Source organism: Mauremys reevesii, linkage group 3 (assembly GCF_016161935.1).
Source record: "Mauremys reevesii isolate NIE-2019 linkage group 3, ASM1616193v1, whole genome shotgun sequence".
In the NCBI taxonomy this organism is placed as follows: domain Eukaryota; kingdom Metazoa; phylum Chordata; order Testudines; family Geoemydidae; genus Mauremys; species Mauremys reevesii.
Genome location: NC_052625.1, coordinates 39,406 through 60,663, shown reverse-complemented (window position 1 = coordinate 60,663; position 21,258 = coordinate 39,406). Strand labels below are relative to the sequence as shown.

The 21,258-nt window shown below is 53.7% G+C and overlaps 2 long non-coding RNA genes across 6 annotated transcripts; both read right to left on the bottom strand.

Moving 5' to 3' along the window:
- Positions 1 to 9,092: 9,092 nt before the first annotated feature.
- On the bottom strand, positions 9,093 to 15,258 carry LOC120400699. Of its 5 annotated transcripts, none has more exons than XR_005596007.1 (6): positions 15,132 to 15,258; positions 14,179 to 14,817; positions 13,143 to 13,880; positions 12,064 to 12,844; positions 11,402 to 11,435; positions 9,093 to 11,027 (listed from the first exon to the last, which is right to left on the bottom strand). It is a non-coding gene; the product is annotated as an uncharacterized LOC120400699 (long non-coding RNA). The 5 variants fall into 5 exon arrangements; XR_005596006.1 differs by having other exon boundaries at positions 12,053 to 12,844; positions 13,009 to 13,880; positions 15,132 to 15,256; XR_005596003.1 differs by having other exon boundaries at positions 13,009 to 13,880; positions 15,132 to 15,256.
- Positions 15,259 to 15,641: 383 nt separating this feature from the next.
- On the bottom strand, positions 15,642 to 18,851 carry LOC120400705. Its single transcript, XR_005596016.1, has 3 exons — positions 18,628 to 18,851; positions 16,827 to 17,674; positions 15,642 to 16,416 (listed from the first exon to the last, which is right to left on the bottom strand). It is a non-coding gene; the product is annotated as an uncharacterized LOC120400705 (long non-coding RNA).
- Positions 18,852 to 21,258: the final 2,407 nt, after the last annotated feature.

Below are 21,258 nucleotides of genomic sequence, written 5' to 3'. Positions count from 1 at the left end.
GACCTGGAAAATCTTACACATACACCCCTCTGGGCGCCTCAAAGAGGCAATAGTTCCCCTCCCACAAGCACAGAGTCTCGGTGTAGCAGAAAATGTTTAATAACATGAGATAAACAACATAGCATTAAATTGGGGAAACACCTCAACTAGGCCGAGTCCTTTTCCCTGGGCTCTTGAGTCCAGCAACCCCCAAATCACCCCAAGACTCCAAAGTCCAATGCCTCAAATATCCCGAGTCCAGCAACCCAAAAATCAACCACAGTCCCACAGCCCCAGAGTCTCTCTGCAAGTGTTTTCCCCCTGCCAGCCTGGGTAGAAAGGGGAACCTTACGTGGTCCAGGGCTGACTGCCCTACCTCTCCCTGGGATTCTACTTCCGCCTTCCCCACGAACTTACCTCTGCTCCACCCAGGGGCGGCTCTAGGCACCAGCAAAACAAGCTGGTGCCTAGGGCGGCAAAATCTAGGGGGCGTCCCCTGCGGCCGGGGGGGGCGGCAGGCTGGGCCGGCGGAGCCCCGGGACGACTGGACCTGCCGCAGGCATGACTGCGGAGGGGGCGCTCGTCCCGCGGCTCGGCTGGACCTCCCGCAGGCATGACTGCGGCAGCTCAAGCGGAGCTGCCGGACCCGCGAACCGTCCGCAGCCGCGGGAGGTCCAGCTGAGCCACGCGGGACCAGCGGTCCCTCTGCAGTCATGCCCGCGGGAGGTCCGCTGCTCCCGCGGCTCCGGGGCGCCTCCCGCGCATGACTGCTTGGGGCGGCCAAAAACGTAGAGCCGCCCCTGGCTCCACCAGCCATCCCACAAACTGCTCCGCTCTGCAATATAGCTTCAGGCTCCCCCACTACTTAAAACAGCTCAGGTCAGAATCCATAAATGAGCTCTCCTATTCAAGACTGGAAAGAAAAGCAGGTGTAATCAGAGTTTCTGGCTCACCCAAGGAGCCCACTCCCTTGTCTAGCGAGTGCCACTCAATTCGTGGTGAGATTCCCTGTCATAAAGCAGTTTCACAGTTCCTCATCCCGGGTGACAACACTCCCCTTCTGCCACCCTAACAACAAAGAAACTGGGAATCCCACAGTTGCCAAGCAACCATCCCAGGATGCCGTGGGCTGTGCCTATGCAAACACGATCAGCCTCTGAAATTATTTTCCGCACTCGCCATAATTAACCACCAGATGTCAGGGTAGAGCTCATCCTGACTCTGCGTACATAGGTATCTGTGCCTCCCACGAAACCCCTAATTCCCCCCGGACCGCTACAGCCTGGATATAGGTATCTGTGCCCAGCCCCAAATCCACTAATCCCCTTGGAACCCCTCCAGCCTGTATCATAGATATCTCTGCACCCCACAAATCCCCTCAGAACACGTGGGAACCCTAAAGCCCCCCCCGAACCTCCTAAGCCCCCCCAGGAACCGTACAGAATGAAGAGAGGGCTGGAGGGTCCACCTGAACCCCCCAAACCCCCCGGGGATGCCTACAGCCTGTAGACAGGGCTAGGGGGCCCCGAGGAACTCCCTAAGCCACCCCGGGACTCCTACAGCCTGGAGAGAGGTCTGGGGGTTCCCCCGAACCCCTAAGCTACCCCGGGACTCCTACAGCCTGGAGAGAGGTCTCGGGGGCCCCCTGAATCCCCCTAAGCCCCCTGCAACTCCTACACCTTGGAGAGAGGGCTGGGGAGCCCACAGAACCCCCTAAGCCCCCCCAGGAACACTACAGCCTGGAGAGAGAGCTGGGGGTCCACCAAAATCCCCCTGCCCCCCTGGAACACCTAAAGCGTGGAGAGAGGGCTGGGGGGGCAGAACCCCTTAAGATGTCAGGGTAGAGCTCATCCTGACTCTGCTTACATAGGTATCTGTGCCTCCCACAAAACCCCGAATTCCCCCCGGACACCTACAGCCTGAAGAAAGATCTGGGGGGTCCCCCTGGGATCCCTACAGCCTGCAAAGAGGCCTGGGGAATCCCCACAAACACCGTAAGCCCCCCTGGGAACACTACAGCCTGCAGAGAGGCCTGAGGGGTCCGCCCGAACCCTTAACCCCCTTGGAACCCCAACAGCCTGCAGAGAGGCCTGGGGGGTTCTCCCCAAACCCCATAAGCCCCCAGGGACCCCAACAGCCTGCAGAGAGGCCTGAGAGGTCTGCCCAAACCCCTTAACCCCCCTGGGACCCCAATAGCCTGCAGAGATGCCTGGGGGGTCCCCCCAAGCCCCTTAAGCCCCCTAGGGAGCCCTACAGCCTGCAGAGAGGCCTGGGGGGGTCCTCCCGAACCCTGTAAGCCCCCATGAGACACCTACAGCCTGCAGAAAGGCCTGCGGGATCCCCCAGAAGCTCCTAAGCCTCCCTGGGAACCCTACAGCCTACAGAGAGGCCTGGGGGGTCTCCCCAAACCCCTTAACCCCCCTTGTACCCCAACAGCCTACAGAAGCCTGGGGGGTCTCCCCAAACCCCGAAAGCCCCCCAGGGACCCCTACAGCCTGCAGAGAGGCCTGGGGGGGTTCCCCCCAAACCCCGTAAGCCCCCCTGGTAGCCCAACAGCCTACAGAAGCCTGGGGGGGGTCACCCCAAACCCCGAAAGCTCCCCAGGGAGCCCTACAGCCTGCAGAGAGGACTGGGGTGTCCCCCCAAACCCCATAAGTCCCCCCAGGGACCCCTACAGACTGCAGAGAGGCCTGGGGGGTTCCCCCAAACCCCGTAAGCCCCCCTTGTACCCCAACAGCCTACAGAAGCCTGGGGGGGTCTCCCCAAACCCCAAAAGCCCCCCAGGGACCCCTAGAACCTGAAGAGAGGCCTACGGGGTCCCCCAGAACACCATAAGTCCCCCAGGAACCCCTACAGCATGCAGAGAGGCCTGGGGGTCCCCCCGAACCCTGAAAGCACCCCAGGGACCTCTACAGCCTAGAGAGTGGGCTGGACGCCCCCCCAGAACCCCATAATACCCCCTGGGACCCCAAGAGCCTGGAGAGAGGGCTGGGGGCCTCCTGGAAACCCCTAAGACCCCTGGGACACCTACAGCCTGGAGAGAGGCCTGGGGCCCCTCCGGAACCCCCTAAGGCCCCCCGGGACACTTGCAGCAGGGGAGAGAGTGCTGGGGGGCCCCTCCAAACCCCCTAAGCCCCATCGGGATGCCTACATTCTGGAAACAGGGCTGGGAGGGCCCCTGGAACCTCCTACGCCCCAGTAATGGCTGCAGTGACACCGTGTGGCCATGAAGGGTAATGCACAGAGCTGTTCCTGCATGGAGCAACAGTGACACCATGTGGCCATGCATTGTAATGCACAGAGCATTTCTCTCAGAGGAACAGTGACACCATGTGGCCACGCAGGGTAATGCACAGAGCATTTCTAACAGAGGAATAGTGACACCGGGTGTCCACGAAGGGTAATGCACATAGCATTTCTCACAGAGAAATAGTGACTCCCTGTGGCCACGAAGGGTAATGCACAGAGCAGTTCCTGCGTGCAGCTACAGTGACACCGTGTGGCCACGACGGGTAATGCACAGAGCATTTCTCACAGAGGAATAGTGACTCCCTGTGGCCACGAAGGGTAATGCACAGAGCAGTTCCTGGGTGCAGCTACAGTGACACCGTGTGCCCACGCAGGGTAATGCAGAGAATAGTTCCTGCATGAGCTACAGTGACATCGTGTGGCCACGAAGGGTAATGCACAGAGCAGTTCCTGCGTGCAGCTACAGTGACACAGTGTGGCCACGCAGGGTAATGCACAGAGTATTTCTCATGGAGCAACAGTGACACCATGTGGCCATGCATTGTAATGCACAGAGCATTTCTCTCAGAGGAGCAGTGACACCATGTGGCCACGCAGGGTAATGCACAGAACAGTTCCTGCATGGAGCCACAGTGACATCGTGTGGCCACGAAGGGTAATGCACAGAGAATTTCTCTCAGAGGTACAGTGACACTGTGTCGCCACGAAGGGTAATGCACAGAGCATTTTTCACAGAGGAATAGTGACACCGTGTGGCCACGAAGGGTAATGCTCAGAGCAGTTCCTGCGTACAGCTACAGTGACACCGTGTGGCCACACAGGGTAATGCACAGAACAGTTCCTGCATGGAGCAACAGTGACATCGTGTGGCCACGACGGGTAATGCACAGAGCATTTCTCTCAGAGGAACAGTGACATCATATGGCCACCCAGAGTAATGCACAGAACAGTTCCTGCATGGAGCAACAGTGACACCGTGTGACCACGACAGGTAATGCACAGAGCATTTCTCTCAGAGGAACAGTGACACCATGTGGCCACGAAGGGTAATGCACAGAGCATTTTTCACAGAGGAATAGTGACACTGTGTGGCCACGAAGGGTAATGCACAGAGGAGTTCCTGTGTGCATCTACAGTGACACAGTGTGGACACGCAGGGTAATGCACAGAGGAGTTCCTGCATGCAGCTATAGTGACACCGTGTGGCCACACAAGGTAATGCAGAGAATAGTTCCTGCATGAGCTACAGTGACATCGTGTGGCCACTAAGGGTAATGCACAGAGCAGTTCCTGCATGCAGCTACAGGGATACAGTGTGGCCACGCTGGGTAATGCACAGAGCAGTTCCTGCGTGCAGCTACAGTGACAACGTGTGGCCATGACGGGTAATACACAGAGCAGTTCCTGCATGCAGCTACAGTGACACCGTGTGGCCACGCAGGGTAATGCACAGAGCATTTCTCCCAGAGGAACAGTGACACCGTGAGGCCACGAAGGGTAATGCACAGAGCAGTTCCTGCATCAGCTACAGTGACATCGTGTGGCCACTAAGGGTAATGCAGAGAGCAGTTCCTCCGTGCAGCTACAGTGACACCGTGTGGCCACTCAGGGTAATGCACAGAGCATTTCTCTCAGAGGAACAGTGACACCATGTGGCCACGCAGGGTAATGCACAGAGCAGTTCCTGCATGAGCTACAGTGACATCGTGTGGCCATGCAGGGTAATGCACAGAGCATTTCTCTCAGAGGAACAGTGACACCATGTGGCCATGCAGGGTAATGCAGAGAACAGTTCCTGCATGAGCTACAGTGACATCGTGTGGCCATGCAGGGTAATGCACAGAGCATTTCTCTCAGAGGAACAGTGACACCATGTGGCCATGCAGGGTAATGCAGAGAACAGTTCCTGCATGAGCTACAGTGACATCGTGTGGCCATGCAGGGTAATGCACAGAGCATTTCTCTCAGAGGAACAGTGAAACCGTGTTGCCATGCAGGGTAATGCACAGAGCATTTATCTCAGAGGAACAGTGACACCGTGTGGCCACGCAGGGTAATGCACAGAGCAGTTCCTGCGTGCAGCTACAGTGACACAGTGTGGACACGCAGGGTAATGCACAGAGCAGTTCCTGCGTGCATCTACAGTGACACCGTGTGGTCACGCAGGGTAATGCAGATAACAGTTCCTGCATGAGCTACAGTGACATCGTGTGGCCACGAAGGGTAATGCACAGAGCAGTTCCTGCGTGCAGCTACAGTGACACCATGTGGCCACGCAGGGTAGTGCACAGAGCATTTTTCAGAGAGGAATAGTGACACCGTGTGGCCACGAAGGGTAATGCACAGAACAGTTCCTGCATAGAGCAACAGCGACATCGTGTGGCCACGACGGGTAATGCACAGAGCATTTCTCTCAGAGGAACAGTGACATCATATGGCCACCCAGAGTAATGCACAGAACAGTTCCTGCATGGAGCAACAGTGACACCGTGTGGCCACGACGGGTAATGCACAGAGCATTTCACTCAGAGGAACAGTGACACCGTGTGGCCACGAAGGGTAATGCACAGAGCAGTTCCTGCATGCAGCTACAGTGACACCGTGTGGCCATGCAGGGTAATGCACAGAGCATTTATCTCAGAGGAACAGTGACACCGTGTGGCCATGCAGGGTAATGCACAAAGCATTTATCTCAGAGGAACAATGACACCGTGTTGCCACGCAGGGTAATGCACAAAGCATTTATCTCAGAGGAACAGTGACACCGTGTGGCCACGCAGGGTAATGCACAAAGCATTTATCTCAGAGGAACAATGACACCGTGTTGCCACGCAGGGTAATGCACAGAGCAGTTCCTGCGTGCAGCTACAGTGACACAGTGTGGACACGCAGGGTAATGCACAGAGCAGTTTCTGCGTGCAGCTACAGTGACACCGTGTGGCCACGCAGGGTAATGCAGAGAACAGTTCCTGCATGAGCTACAGTGACATCGTGTGGCCACGAAGGGTAACGCAGAGAGCAGTTCCTGCGTGCAGCTACAGTGACACCGTGTGGCCACTCAGGGTAATGCACAGAGCATTTCTCTCAGAGGAACAGTGATACCATGTGGCCACGCAGGGTAATGCAGAGAACAGTTCCTTCATAAGCTACAGTGACATCGTGTGGCCATGAAGGGTAATGCACAGAGCAGTTCCTGCGTGCAGCTACACTGATACCGTGTGGCCACGCAGAGTAATGCACAGAGCATTTCTCTCAGAGGAACAGTGACACCATGTGGCCATGCAGGGTAATGCAGAGAACAGTTCCTTCATGAGCTACAGTGACATCGTGTGGCCATGCAGGGTAATGCACAGAGCATTTCTCTCAGAGCAACAGTGACACCGTGTTGCCACGCAGGGTAATGCACAGAGTATGTCTGTCAGAGGAACAGTGACACCGTGTGGCCACGCAGGGTAATGCACAGAGCAGTTCCTGCATGCAGCTATAGTGAAACCGTGTGGCTACGCAGGGGTAATGCAGAGAATAGTTCCTGCATGAGTTAGTGACATCGTGTGGCCATGAAGGGTAATGCACAGAGCAGTTCCTGCGTGGAGCTACAGTGACACCGTGTGGCCACGCAGGGTAATGCACAGAGCATTTTTGACAGAGGAATAGTGAGACTGTGTGGCCATGAAGGGTAATGCACAGAGCAGTTCCTGCGTGCAGCTACAGTGACACAGTGTGGCCACGCAGGGTAATGCAGAGAGCAGTTCCTGCATGCAGATACAGTGACACCGTGTTGCCACGCAGGATCATGCACAGAGCAGTTCCTGCGTGCAGCTACGGTGACACCGTGTGGCCACGCACGGTAACGCACAGAGCAGTTCCTGCATGCAGCTACAGTGACACCGTGTGGCCACGCACGGTAATGCACAGAACAGTTCCTGCGTGCAGCTACAGTGACACCGTGTGGCCACGGAGGGTAATGGTGTCACTGTTCCTCTGAGGGGAATGCTCTGTGCAATACCCTGCGTGGCCACATGGTGTCACTGTTGCTCCATGCAGAAACTGCTCTGTGCATTTCCCTGAGTGGCCACACAGTGTCACTGTTGCTCCGTGATAAATGGTCTGTGCATTATCCTGCGTGGCCACACGGTGTCACTGTTGCTCCTTGCAGCAACTGCTCTGTGCATTACCCCACATGGCCACACGGTCTCACTAGTGATTTCCCTCATGGAGCCACAGAGACACTAGGTCAGGGGTCAGCAACCTCTGGCAGCCGCGTGCCAAAGACGTCACGGGAACCAATTTTCAATGGCACGCGGCTGCCTGCCCAAACTCCAGGGTGCCATTAAAAATCCTGCCAGCACAGCCAGCCGCAGGGTCCATGCTCCCAGGCTGGAGCACTGGGCCCAGCGCAGCAAGCCGCCGCCCCCTCCCCTGGATCCCTGCCGCCACGCGCAGAGTTCTGGGTCCGGGGCTGCGTGCTCCTGTGGGGCAGCGTTTGGCTCTGCAGGGAGGCAAAGACGCTCCCCACTCATCGAGAGCCCTTCCCCCATGCGCACAGCACTCTGAGGGGGTGGGGCTGTGCACTCCAATGGGGCAGCATAGGCTGGCTCTGCTTGGAGGCTCATGGTAAGGGGATCTGGGGCCGGGCAGGTTGGGTAAGGGGTGGGGGTAGTCAGGGAGCAGGGTTGGTTGGATAGGGGGTGGGATCCTGGGGGGGGTGGCTAGGGGTGGGGGGGTCTCTGGAGGCAGCAGGCAGGGAACAGGGGGGTAGATGCGGCATGGTAATTCCAGGGTTTTTCCAGGAGGTGGGGGCTGGATAGGGGTCAGGGGACAGTTAGGGTGTGGGGTCTCTGGAGGAGGTGGTCAGGGGACAAGGAGCTGGGGTTTAGATGAGTCAGGAGTTTTGAGGGGGGCTGTCAGGAGGCAGGGGTGTGGAGGGGGTTGCAGCAGGCAGGAAGCAGGGGGAGGGGCTTTACAGGTCAGGAGTGCTGGGGGTCCTGTCGGGGGTGGGGAGTGGTTGGATGGGGCATGGGAGTCCGGGGGTCTGGATAAGGATTGGGGCAGTCAGGGGACAGGTAGGGGGTAGGCTCCTAGGGGAGCAGTCAGGGGACAAGAACAGGGAGGCTTAGATAGGGGATAGGGTTTTGGGGGGCAGTTAGGGACAGAGGTCCCAGGAGGGGGTAGTCAGGGGACAAGGTGCGGAGGGGGGTTGGAGGTGCGGAGGGGGGCAGTCACCCAGCCCTCTGCCCTGAGACCGCCCCCCCCTCACACACACCCAGGCCCCTGCCCTGAGCCCTGTAGCTCTCTCACACACCCAGCCCTCTGTTGACTCCTTCACCCCCCCCACCCCAGCCCTGACTGTGGCATCCCCACACATACCCAGCCCCCCCGCCCTGACACCTGAACCCCCTTCACATGGCCCCAGTCCTCTGCCCTAATCTTGCACCCCTGCACATCCCCACCCCCACCCAGAACACCAAACTGGCGCTCCTGCACCCCCACTTACTTTCCCACCTGCACCCCTCACACCAAATGAGAGCTGCCCAGGTAAGTGCTCCCACACCCGGACCTCCTGCCCCAACCCTGAGCCCCCTCCCTCATTCTAGCTCCTGGGCCAGACCCTTCAGCCCCAGCCCTGTGATCGGTCCACTCCCACCCTCAGCTCAGTGCAGAGAGAGCAAGAGAATGGGCCAGAACCAGAGAGAAGGTAGCTACCCGCTGTATGTGGGCACTGCCCCGCACAGCCTGCTGGTGGCCTAGTGGAACAGAACCCCAGACCAGCAGCGGGTGGAGCAGGCCAGTGGTGTAAGATCAACATTTTAATTTAATTTTAAAGGAAGCTACTTAAACATTTTGAAAACCTTGTTTATTTTACAATACAACACTAGTTATATAATATATAGAGATAGACAGTAAAGAGCCCTTCTGAAAAACATTAAGGTTTTGCGTGCCAGTAATACATTTTAGAGTGAATAAATCAAGACGCGGCACACCACTTGTGAAAGGTTGCCGTCCCCGATATAGACAATAACGCTATCTCACTCCAGTGTCTTCCTAAATATTAATATTGCTTTTTTGATCTTTGAATCACAGCTATAGCAATAGACAAGACCCGAGCTAACATTTACCCTTCTATCTCTAACAATGCAGGCTGCATTTCAAACCTCTATTCCTTTACAGATCTTCGTAACCAGTCTTTAAAGTTCGGCCATGGGTCAAGGTCAGTTTGTGAGTTAATTAACTCTTGCTGGCCCTGTCACCTTACAATGAGATATTACATTACACACAGATCACCACAAAGTCTCTGTGGCTTTGAGCTCCTTAGGACCTAGCCTTTAAAACGCTCTTTGCCACTGACCAATCCCTGTGAGAAGGGTGCAGGTCTCCCCTTTCTAGCTCCTCTTGGGCCGCTGGCACTTGCTGGGCAATGAGACCACGCTCTCCTGAGGGAACGGAGGTCTCTCCTTTACAGCCCCATTCGAACGCCCCTGGCTTAAGGACCACCCTGTAAGGAAGGTTTGGGTCTCCTTTGCCAAGCAAATTAAACCACAGGTCACTTTGACACGCCGGGCAAAATGACTGCCCTGTAACCAGGGTGTAAGGTCTTATCCCTCGCACGCTTAAACTAGGGGAGCCTTTTTGTGCCTGTGGCTGAGCGACACCCCACCCCTTGAGAAGGCTTGAGCTTCCCTTTCTCTTAGTGACAGGAAATTCCCCCACAATTATTTCTACTGGACTTTTTTGAGATTTGAAGTGAAATCTTACTTGCGACCTATCCAGGTCAGATGCAACATAGTGTGGCGAAGGGGCAGCTGTGGGGGATGGTGGAAGCCGTGGGAAAATTCGCCCCTTTTCTCAAAAAAGCCAAGAAATGGCCCAACCATGCAAATGTCACACCGTCTGGAAATGAACAGGTGAGGTGGGGGGCTCCTTTCAGACCCTCACTTCCACCTCATCCTTCCTCAAGTCCTTTTCCCCTGCCCAACTTACACCGCTCAACCAACCACAACTTTGACCCTTTGTTTTCTTGTGCACAAGAAAGACACCGTCGCACTGATGAGTGTTCAACTGTAGACATTCGGACAGCTCCCTCAGCTGTGTCCAAATTCCAGGCCTTGTGTCTCTTTGGAGATAGACAGAGGAGATTCCTAGGGCTACGTCCGAAGGGATTGATGTGGCGGTCCTTTCTGAAATGTGTTGATGTTCAGGTGTTGTAATCACATGCGGTGGTATTCAGAGCCAGCACGTGGGTGCACCTAACCCTACTAACAGGACTGTGTCACAAGGACGAGGGGTCTTTTCTGGTAAAGGTTAGGGAGCACCAAGTTATTTTCTTGGTGAGGTAGGAAGGTAAGTCCAGAAGGGTGTCGCTGAGAGATGGAGGATTGATCGGAAAGGAGACACTCAGCAGGATCCCTCCCTTACCTGTTCATTTCCAGATCTTTTCACATTGGGGACTTCCCGCCCCACCCACACCAAGTTTAAAGGAGGAGTATTTTACTAAAGAAAGGGTGACCGCCCTGTAATCAGGGTTCAGGCCCCTTTTCTCCTCTCTGCATTGGCCCTCTTAATGGCACCCAACATAGTCACTCTGCAGAGCAGATTCTGGCCCCTCCGCAGCCACAGAGCCCCGTACCCAAGGAGGAAGCACACGGCCTATGAAGGAAACTACAGCAAGTACAGATGAGGAACAGCCAGTTATGCAGAAACCCGAGGACTATTCATGTCTCCTTAGACGGATGTCCAGGCTTCTCAGATCCACTTCTACATATTCTCCTCCGGCGAGGGCTCCTGGACGATTCCTCTGCAAACTAATAAAGCCAAGCAAGGACCATCATTACACAGAGCTCTATTAATGTCTTCATCCCTGCCTCCCTCTCCAATTCCATCTATATTCGCCGGACTCAATGAACAGAGACTGAGTCAACATCCACAGACACTGCCCCACTCTAGCACCCACTATCCTGCATGATTTTCATCCCCTCCTACTTGTTCATAGCTCCCGAGACCAAGCCTGTGGGGATGCACACCTAGCACTCCTGCCCCTCTTCTGTGAAGGGAGACGGCACAAGGAGAGGCAAGGACAGAGACAGAGAGAGAGAGAGAGTGTTGGCCAACACACTAGAGGGGAGAGAGAGAGAGAGAGAGAGAGAGAAAAAACACAGGAGAAAGGCAAGTAACTCACCATCTGGAGTCATCCTCCTCGATCCAACCTTCTCCTGCGGAGGACACACTGCTTGTGAACAGAGCAATGACAAGCCCCTGAAAATGGGGACCTTGTCTCCCTTGTATCCCCAGCTAGTCAGGAAACTCTTCTGATAAACCAGCCCCAGCTAACAGGGTGTCTGTACCTGGAGTCAGATGGGCTGTTAACAGAACCCTCAGCAAAACAGACACTTACCTCACTGACAGTGGCATCTGCTTGGCTCCCAAATGAACAGCTCTTGCCTGGCATGAACAATGCTCACAGGCTTGCTGCTCTCACTCACTTTCCATTGCATGAGGGCAGTAGACTCTGACATGTGACTTATTTTTCCTTGGTACTAAACCCAGCAGAGGAGAGAAAAACAAACAAATTAGCATCTCCATCGGCAATGTCACGTAGTCTCTTCATCTCACATATCCCACGGCTCCGCCATCAAACCATCTCCTATTACTACTTTACATCTGCAACTAGAAGGGATCCATTGTAACTGCACCCAAAATAGTCACTTTGCTCAGGAGACTCTTGTCCCTTCCCCAGCCTTAATACCACAGTGTCCTGTACCCAGCGAGGAAGCACAAGGCCTGTGAAGTAAACTACAGCGAGTACAGAGAAGGAATTGAAAGCACTGACCGCTTACTCACAGCCAGTTGTTCAGAAGGCAGAAAGCTGAGGACTGTTCCTGTCTGGTTAGAACCGTGTCCAAGCTGCTCAGATCCACCTCTGCCAGTTTCTCCTCCGGCTCGAGCTCCTGGACAATTCCTCTGGAAATGCAGCTGCAAAAGCCAAGCATGCGCCATCTCTACACACAGTTCTAATGGTGCTTGAAATGTTGCCCTCAATCCTGCCTCCCTCTTCCACCCATCTACATCAGCCCCACTTGAACAGAGACCGATTCAACACTGACAGTCACTGCTCCACTCTCGCACCCACTACCCCCCATGGTTTTCGTCCCCTCCTACTACTCCAGGGCTTTCAAGACCTAACCTGTGGAGATGCACACCTCGCAGGCCTGCCTGTGTCCTAAGAAGGGAGATGGCACAAGGAAAGGAAAGGACAGATTAAGAGAGAGCGTTGGCCAACACACTAAAGAGACAGAGCGAGAAAATGAGAAACACGGGAGGAAGGCAAGCAACTTGTCACCTGGAGTCATCCTCCTGGATCCAACCTTCCGCTGCAGAGGACTCACCGGTACTGGCCAGAGGACTGAGCAGCCCCTGAAAATAGGGACCTTGTCTCCCTCATAACCACAGCAGAGCCTTCACCTAACAAGACACTTATCTCACGGACAGTGGTCCTTGCTCCACTCCCAGCTGGATGGCTCTTCCCTGGCATCAACAATGCTTAGAATCTCCCAGCTCTCGCTCCCTTTCCATGGCATGTGCGGAGTGGACTCTGACTCTGCACTTGGTACTAAACCCAGCACTAGGGGGAAAAACAAATCAGTTAGCATCTCAGTCTGCAACGTGCATAGGTTCTTCTTCTCCCATCTACCACACCTCAGGGCTCCGCCCTCAACCCTCCTCCCATTACAGCTTTAGCACTACAACTAAAAAGCGGCCCACTGCACCTACATCCAAGATACTCACTCTGCACAGGAGACTTGTGCCTTTGCCTCGTCTGAATCCCACAGAGCACCGTGTCCAATGAGGAAATTCAGAGCCTCTGAACAAAACCGGAGCCAGTACAGATGAGGGATTCCAAGCACTGACCGCTTACTCACAGCCAGTTGTGCGGGAGGCAGAAATCTGAGGACCATTCATGTCTGCTTAGAAGGATGTCCAGGCTCCTCAGGTCCGCGTCTGCCACTTTCTCCTTCAGCTGCTGCTTCTGGACAATTGAAGAGAGACAGTCAACATCCACAGTCACCCCTCCACTCTAGCACCCACTACGATGCATGATTTCCGTCCCCTCCTACTTGTTCATAGCTCCCGAGACCTAGCCTGAGGGGATGCACACATAGCACTCCTGCCCGTGCCCTATGAAGGGAGACAGCCGAGAGAGAGAGAGAGAGAGAGAGAGAGAGAGAGTGTGAGTGTGTTGGCCAACACAGTAGAGTAGAGTAGAGTAGAGTAGAGAAGACAGAGAAACAGAGGAGGAAGGCAAGCAACTCACCACCTGGAGTCATCCTCATGGATCTAACCTTCTCCTGCCGAGGACACACCGATCCTGGCCAGAGAAATCATCAGCCCCTGAAAATGGGGACTGTGTCTCCCTAAAAACCACAGCTAGTCAGGAACCTTTTCTTACAAACCCACTCCACCTAACGGGGTGTCTCTACCTGTAGCCAGGTGGGCCGTGAGCAGAACCCTCAGCAAAACAGATACTTATCTCAGTGATAGTAGCAGCTGTTCCGCTCCCAGATGGACGGCTCCTGCCTGGCACCAACAACGCTCGCAGTCTCGTCACTCTCACTCATAAGGGCAGTAGACTTTGACATGTGACGTCTTTTTGCTTGGTACTAAAACCAGGGGATAAAACAAGTAAGCTACTGTCTCAGTCAGAAATGTCTCTTAGGCTCTTCTTTTCCCCTCTCACGCACGGCGGGGTTCCGCCCTCTACCCATTACACCTTTAGGACTAAAAGTACAAAGCACCTCTTACAACAACACCCAACAGAGTCACTCTGCACAGCAGACTCTGGCCCCTCCTCACCCTTAATCCCACAGAGCCCTGTACCCAACAAGAAACCACACCGTCAGTGAAGAATACTACAGTGAGTACAGATGACTGAGTTCAAAGCACTGAGCCCTTACTCACAGCCAGTTATGCAGAAGGCAGAAACCTGAGGACTATTCTTGTTTCCTTAGAAGGATGTCCAGGCTGCTCAGGTCCACTTCTGACATTCTCATCCGGCTGGGGCTCCTGGACGATTCCTCTGCAAACTAATAAAGCCAAGCAAGAACTGTCACTACACAGAGCTCTATGAATGCCCTCATCCCTGCCTCCCTCTCCCATCTCATCTACATCAGCCCGACTAGATGAACAGAGACTGAGTCAACACTGACAGTCACCGCTCCACTCTAGCGCCCACTACCCTGCATGATTTTCATCCCCTCCTACTTCTTCATAGCTCCTGAGACCTAGCCTGTGGAGATGCACACCCAGCACTCCTGCCCGTGTCCTATGAAGGGAGACAGCACAAGGAGAGGCAAGGGCAGAGACAGAGAGTGTTGGCCAACACACTAGAGAAGAGAGTAAGAGAAACACAGAGAAAGGCAAGAAACTGATATGGGCCGTGAGCAGAACCCTCAGCAAAACAGACACTTATCTCACTGACAGTGGCGTCTGCTCGACCCCCACATTGACGGCTGTTGCCTGGCATGAACAATGCTCACAGGCTCGCTGCTCTCACTCACTTTACATCGCATGACGGCAGTAGACTCTGATGTGTGACTGCTGGGTTTAGTACCAAGGAAGAAGTAAAAGGAAGAAAAAAAATAAAATTACCATCTCCGTCTGCAATATCACGTAGTCTCTTCATTTCACATCTCCCGTATCCCACAGTTCCGCCCTCAACCCATCTCCCATTACTACTTTACAGCTGCAACTAGAAGGGACCCATTTTAACTGCACCCAGAATAGTCACTTTGCTCAGAAGACTCTTGTCCCTTCCCCAGCCTTAATCCCAAAGAGCCTCGTACCCAACGAGGAAGCACACGGCCTATGAAGGAAACAAGAGTGAGTACAGATAAGGAATTGAAAACACTGACTTCTTACTCATAGCCAGTTATCCAGAATGCAGAAAGCTGAGGACTCTTCATGTCTCCTTAGAAGGAAGGATGTCCAGGCAGTTCAGGTCCACTTCTGCCAGCTTCTTCTCCAGCTGAGACTCCTGGACAATTCCTCTGCAAACTAATAGAGGCAAGCAAGAACTATCACTACACCAGTGGTTCTCAACCTTTTGTACTGATGGTCCCTTTTACATAGCAAGCTTCTGAGTGTGACCCTCCCCTTATAAATTAAAAACACTTTTTGTATATTCAACACCATTATAAATGCTGGAAGCAAAGTGATGTTTAGGATGGAGGATGACATTTCACAACCCCCCAAATAACAACCTTGCGGCCCCCTGACAGGACCTAAATCCCAGTTTGAGAACTCCTGCACTACATAGAGCCCAATTAAGGCCCTCTTCCCTGCGTCGCTTTCGATCTGTCTTAGCCCCACAACACCAACAGTCATCGCTCCAGTCTCGCACCGACTGCCCCGCATGATTTTCATCCCCTCCTACTTCTTTATGGCTCCCAAGACACAACCTGTGGGGGTGCACACCTAGCTCGCCTGCCAATATCCTAAGAAGGGAGACAGCACAAGGAAAAGCAAGGACAGATTGAGAAAGAGTGTTGGCCAACACACTAGAGAAGAGAGAGAGAGAGAGAGAGAAACACGAGGGAAAGGCAAGCAATTCACCACCTGGACTCATTCTCCTAGATGCAACCTTCTGCTGCGTAGGACACACGCTCCTGGCCAGAAAACTGAGCAGCCCCTAAAAATGGGGATCTTCTCTCTCTCTCTCTCTCTCTCTCTCTCTCTCTCAAAACCACAGCTAGTCAGGAACCTTTTCTTACAAACACAGCCTCAGCAAACGGGGCATCCCTTTCAGGAGCAAGGTGGGCCGTGAGCAGAGCAATCACCAAAACAGACACTTATCTCATTGACAGTGATGACTGTTCCATTTCCAGTTGGACGGCTTTTTCAAGGCAGCAATAATTCTCCCAGTCCCATCACTCTCGCTCGCTTTCCATCGCATGAGGGCAGTAGACTCTGACTTGTCACTTCTTTTCCCTTGGTACTAAATCCAGCGGAAAAACAAGTCAGTCACCATCTCAATTGGCAATGTTGGGTAGCTGCTTCTTTTTGCCTCTCCCACATGGTGGGGTTCTGCCCTGAACCCTCCTCCCATCACGCCTTTATGACTACAAGTAGAAAGCACCCCTTGCGACGACACCTGAAATAGTCACTCTGCACAGATGACTCTGGTCAGACACACCAAACCTGTGGGGAAAACACGTAGAAATTGTGCTTCTTTTTGCCTTGTAACTTATTGCTTCTTGTAGCTTTTTGCTTCTAGCAAGCACGGACAAGGAGGAGCAAAGGGGACGGCTAGTTGAGGTGCACAGCGGGCCCACCACAGTCCCAGACTGCATGCCAGGGGAGATCTAGTCATTGAGTGTTGGGGTTCTTAGGGATTGGCTTGTTTTGGCCTTTTCAAATGGGTTTATCTTGATTTTTGGCTTATTGTCAAAGTTGGGGTGTTCATTTCCCCAGTGAAAGTTAGCAATTGTGACTTTGGTCCCTTCCCCAGCCTTAATCCCAAAGAGCCCCACACCCAACAAGGAAGCAAACAAAGTGTGAAGAAAATCACAGCAAGTACAGATGAGGAATTCCAAGCACTGACCACTTACCCACAGCCAGTTATGCACGAGGCAGAAAGCCGAGGACTGTTCATGTCTCCTTAGAAGAATGTCCAGGCTCCTCAGGCCCACGTCTGCCAATTTCTCCTCCGGCTGCTGTTCCTGGACAATTCCTCTACAAGTGCAGCAAATAAGCCAAGCAAGAGCCCTCACTACAAAAAATTCAATTGGTGCGTGAAATCTTGCCCTCATCCCTGCCTCCCACATCAGCCCTACTAGAGCAGAGACTCAGTCAACACCCACAGTCACCGCTTCACTCTAGCGCCCACTGCCCTGCTCATTTCGGTCCCCTACTTGTTCATAGCTCACTAGACCTAGCCTGTGGGGATGCACACCTAACACACCTGCCTGTGTCCTACGAAGGAAGACAGCATAAGAAGAGGCAAGGACAGAGAGAGTGAGAGACAGACAGACAGAGTGTGTGTTGGCCAACACATCAGAGGAGAGAGAGAGAAAAACGTGGGAGGGAGTCAAGAAACTCACCAGCTGGAGTTATCCCCCTGGATCTAATATGCTGCGGAGGACACACTGGTCCTAGCCAGAGACATGAGCAGCCCCTGAAAATGGGGACATCGTCTCCCTTGTAACCACAACTAGTCAGGAACCTTTTCTTACAAACCCAGTCCCAGCTAACAGGGCGTCCCTACCGGGAGCAAGATGGACCTTGAGCAGAGCGATCACCAAAGAAGACACTTATCTCATTGAGAGTGGTGGCAGTTCCGCTCCCAGATGGACGCCTTCTGCGTCGCATCAACAACGCTTGCAGACTCATCGCTCTTGCTCTCTTTCCATTGCACGAGGGCAGTAGACTCTGGCCTGTGACTTCTTTTCACTTGCTACTAAACCCAGCACAAGGGGGGAAAACAAATCAGTTACCCTTTCAGTCAGCAACTTTGGGTAGGCTCTTATTTTCCCCTCCCACACACAGTGGGGCTCCGCCCTCAACCCTATTCCCATTACACCGGTAGGACCAGGGCCGGCTCCAGAGCCCAGCGCGCCAAGCAGGCGCGTGGGGCGGCGTTGTCGGGGCAGGGCGGCATTTGGCTCCGGCGGACCTTCCGCAGTCATGCCTGAGGGAGGTCCACCGGAGCCCGGGACGAGCGGACCTGCCGCAGGCATGACTGCGGCGGGTCCCCTCTTCCCGCGGCTCCGCTTGAGCTCCCGCAGGCATGACTGCGGATGCTCCACGGGCAGCGGGACCACCACACCCGCCGCAGACACTTCTGCCCGGCCGCGGGACCGGGAAGGCGGCGCAGCGCAGCGCCCTGCTTGGGGCGCCGTATTTTATAGATCCACCCCTGGGTAGGACTGCAAGTAAGCACCCCTTGCAACGACACCCGAAATAGTCACTTTGCACAGCAGACTCTGGTCACACACACCAAATCTCAAGGGGGAAAATAAAACATACAAATCGGGCTTGGTTTTGGCCTGTAGCTTATTGCTCGTTGTAGCTTGCTACTTCCGGCAAGCAGGGGCAAAGGCGGGAGAGAGAGTCAGGGGTGCACAGCGGACCCACCACAGTCCCAGACTGCACGCCAGGAGAGATCTAGTCATTGAGTGCTGGGGTTCTTAGGAATTGGCTTGTTTTGGCCTTATTTGAAATAGGATTAGCATGATTTTTGGAATATTGTGAATTCAGGGTTCTTATCTACCCAGTGAAAGTTGGCAAGTATGACTCCGGTCTCTTCCCCAGCCTTAATCCCACAGTGCCCCATACCAAACAAGGAAGGAAATGGCCTATGAAGAAAATTACAGTGAGTACAAAAATTCCAAGCACTCACTGCTTACTCACAGCCAGTTAGGCAGAAGGCAGAAACCTGAGCACTGTTGAGGTCTCCTCAGAAGGATGTCCAGGCTGCTCACATCCACTTCTGCATATTCTCGTTCGGTGAGGGCTCCTGGATGATTCCTCTGGAAACTAATGAAGTCAAGTAAGTACCATCACTACACACAGCACTACTGGTGCATTTAATCTTGCCCTCATCCCTGCTTCCCTCTCCCATCCCATCTACATCCGCTCGATGAACAGAGACTGAGTCAACATCCACAGACACCGCTCCACTCTAGCGCCCAATACCCTGCATGATTTTCATCTCCTCCTATTTGTTCATAGCTCCCGAGATCTAGCCTGTGGGGATGCACACCTAGCACTCCTATCCGTGTCCTATGAAGGGAGACAACACAAGAAGAAGCAAGGACAGAGACAGAGTGAGACAGAGAGACAGAGTGTGTGTTGGCCAACACATTAGAGGAGAGAGAGAGAGAAAAAAACATGTGAGGGAGTCAAGAAACTCAAGAGCTGGAGTCTTCCCCCTGGATCCAACCTTCTGCTGCAGAGGACACACCCCTCCTGGCCAGAGAAATTACCAGTCCCTGAAAATGGGGACCTTGTCTCCTACATAACCACTAGTTAGGAACCTTTTCTTACAAACCCAGACCTTGCTAATGGGGTGTCCCTACCAGGAGCTGAGCCGTGAGCAGAGCAATCACCAAACCAGACACTTATCTCAGTGACAGTGGCCTCTGCTCGGCTCTTGCCTGGCATGAACAATGCTCACAGGCTCGCTGCTCTCACTCACTGTCCATCACATGAGGGCAGTAGACTCCGACGTGTGACTTCTTTTTCCTTGGTACTAAACCCAGCAGAGGGGAGAAAAGCAAAAAAAGAAAACAGCATCTCCGTCTGCAATGTCGCGTAGTCTCTTCATTTCACAGCTCCTGTATCCCACGGTTCTGCCCTCAACCCATCTCCCATCACTACTTTACACCTGCAACTAGAAGGGACCCATTGTAACTGCACCCAAAATAGTCACTTTGCTCAGGAGACTCTTGGCCCTTCCCCCACCTTAATGCCAAAGAGCCTCATGCCCAACGAGGAAGCACATGGCATGTGAAGAAAAGTACAGCAAGAACAGATGAGGAATTCAAAGCACCGACAGCTAACTCACAGCCAGTTATGTGGGAAGCAGAAAGCCAAGGACTGTTCGTGTCTGCTCAGAAAGATGTTCAGTTTCCTCATGTCCACATCTGCCAACTTCTCCTCTGGCTACGGCTCCTGGGAAATTCCTCTGGAAATGCATCTGCAAAAGCCAAGCATGAGCCATCACTACACACATCTCTATTGATGCTTGAAATCTTGCCCTCATCCCTGCCTCCCTCTTCCAGCCCATCTACATCTGCCCCACTTGATGAACAGAGACCAAGTTAACACTGGCAGTCACCCCTCCACTCCCGCGCCCGCTACCTTGCACAATTTTCGTCCCCTCCTACTTCATCATGGCTCCCGAGACCTACCCTGTGGGGGTGCACACCAAGCATACGTGCTCGTGTCGTACGAAGGGAGACAGCACAAGGAAAACCAAGGACAGAAAGAGAAAGGGTGTGTGTTGGCCAACGTACTGGAGAAGGGAGAGAGAAAAAAAACACAGGAGGAAGGCAAGCAACTCGCCACCTGGAATCAACCTCCTGGATCCAACTTTTTCTGCAGAGGACACAGCTCTTGTGAACAAAGAAATGAGCAGCCCCTGAAAATGGGGACCTTGTCTCCTTCAGAACCACACCTAGTCAGGAATATTTTGTTACAAACCCAGTCCCAGCTAATGGGACATTTGTATCTGGATTCAGGTGGGCAGTGAGCAGAGCAATCACCAAAACAGATACTTATCTCATTGACAGTGGCGGCTGCTCCGCTCCCAGCTGGACGGCTCTTGCCTGGCATCCAAAATGCTTGCAATCTCGTCGCTCTCACTCGCTTTCCGTAATGTGAGGTGAGCCGACGCTGACCCTCCACTTCTTTTCTCTTGGTCCTGAACCCAGCACAAGGGGGTGGAGGAGAAACAAACGAGTTAGCATCTCAGTTGGCAACACCACATAAGTTCTTCTCCCATTTACCGCACCCCAGACCTCCACCCATAACCCTTCTTCCGTTACACCTTCAGGATCACCACTATAAGGCAGCCTGTTGCTCCGCCCTCAACTCTTTCCATCACACCTTTAGCACTACAGCGAAAAATGAGCCTGTTGCACCTACACTTAAAATAGTCACGTACCCAACGAGGAAGCACATGGCCTTATGACAGCAAGTACAGAGAAGGAATTCAAAGTACAGACCACGTACTCACAGCCAGTTATGCAGGAGACAGAAAGCTGAGGACTGTTCGTGTCTGCTTAAAAGGATGTCCAAGCTGCTCAGGTCCACTTCTGCCTCTTCCTCCTCCAGCTAGGGCTCCTGGACAATTCCTCTGCAAGAGCAGCTGCAAATACCAAGCATGAGCAATCACTACACAAAGCTCTGTTGATGCTTGAAATCTTGCCCTCATTCCTGCCTCCCTCTTCCATTCCGTCTGCATCGGCCCCACTTGATGAACAGAGACCGAGTTAATAGCGACAATCACCGCTCCACTCTCAAACCCACTGCCCTGCA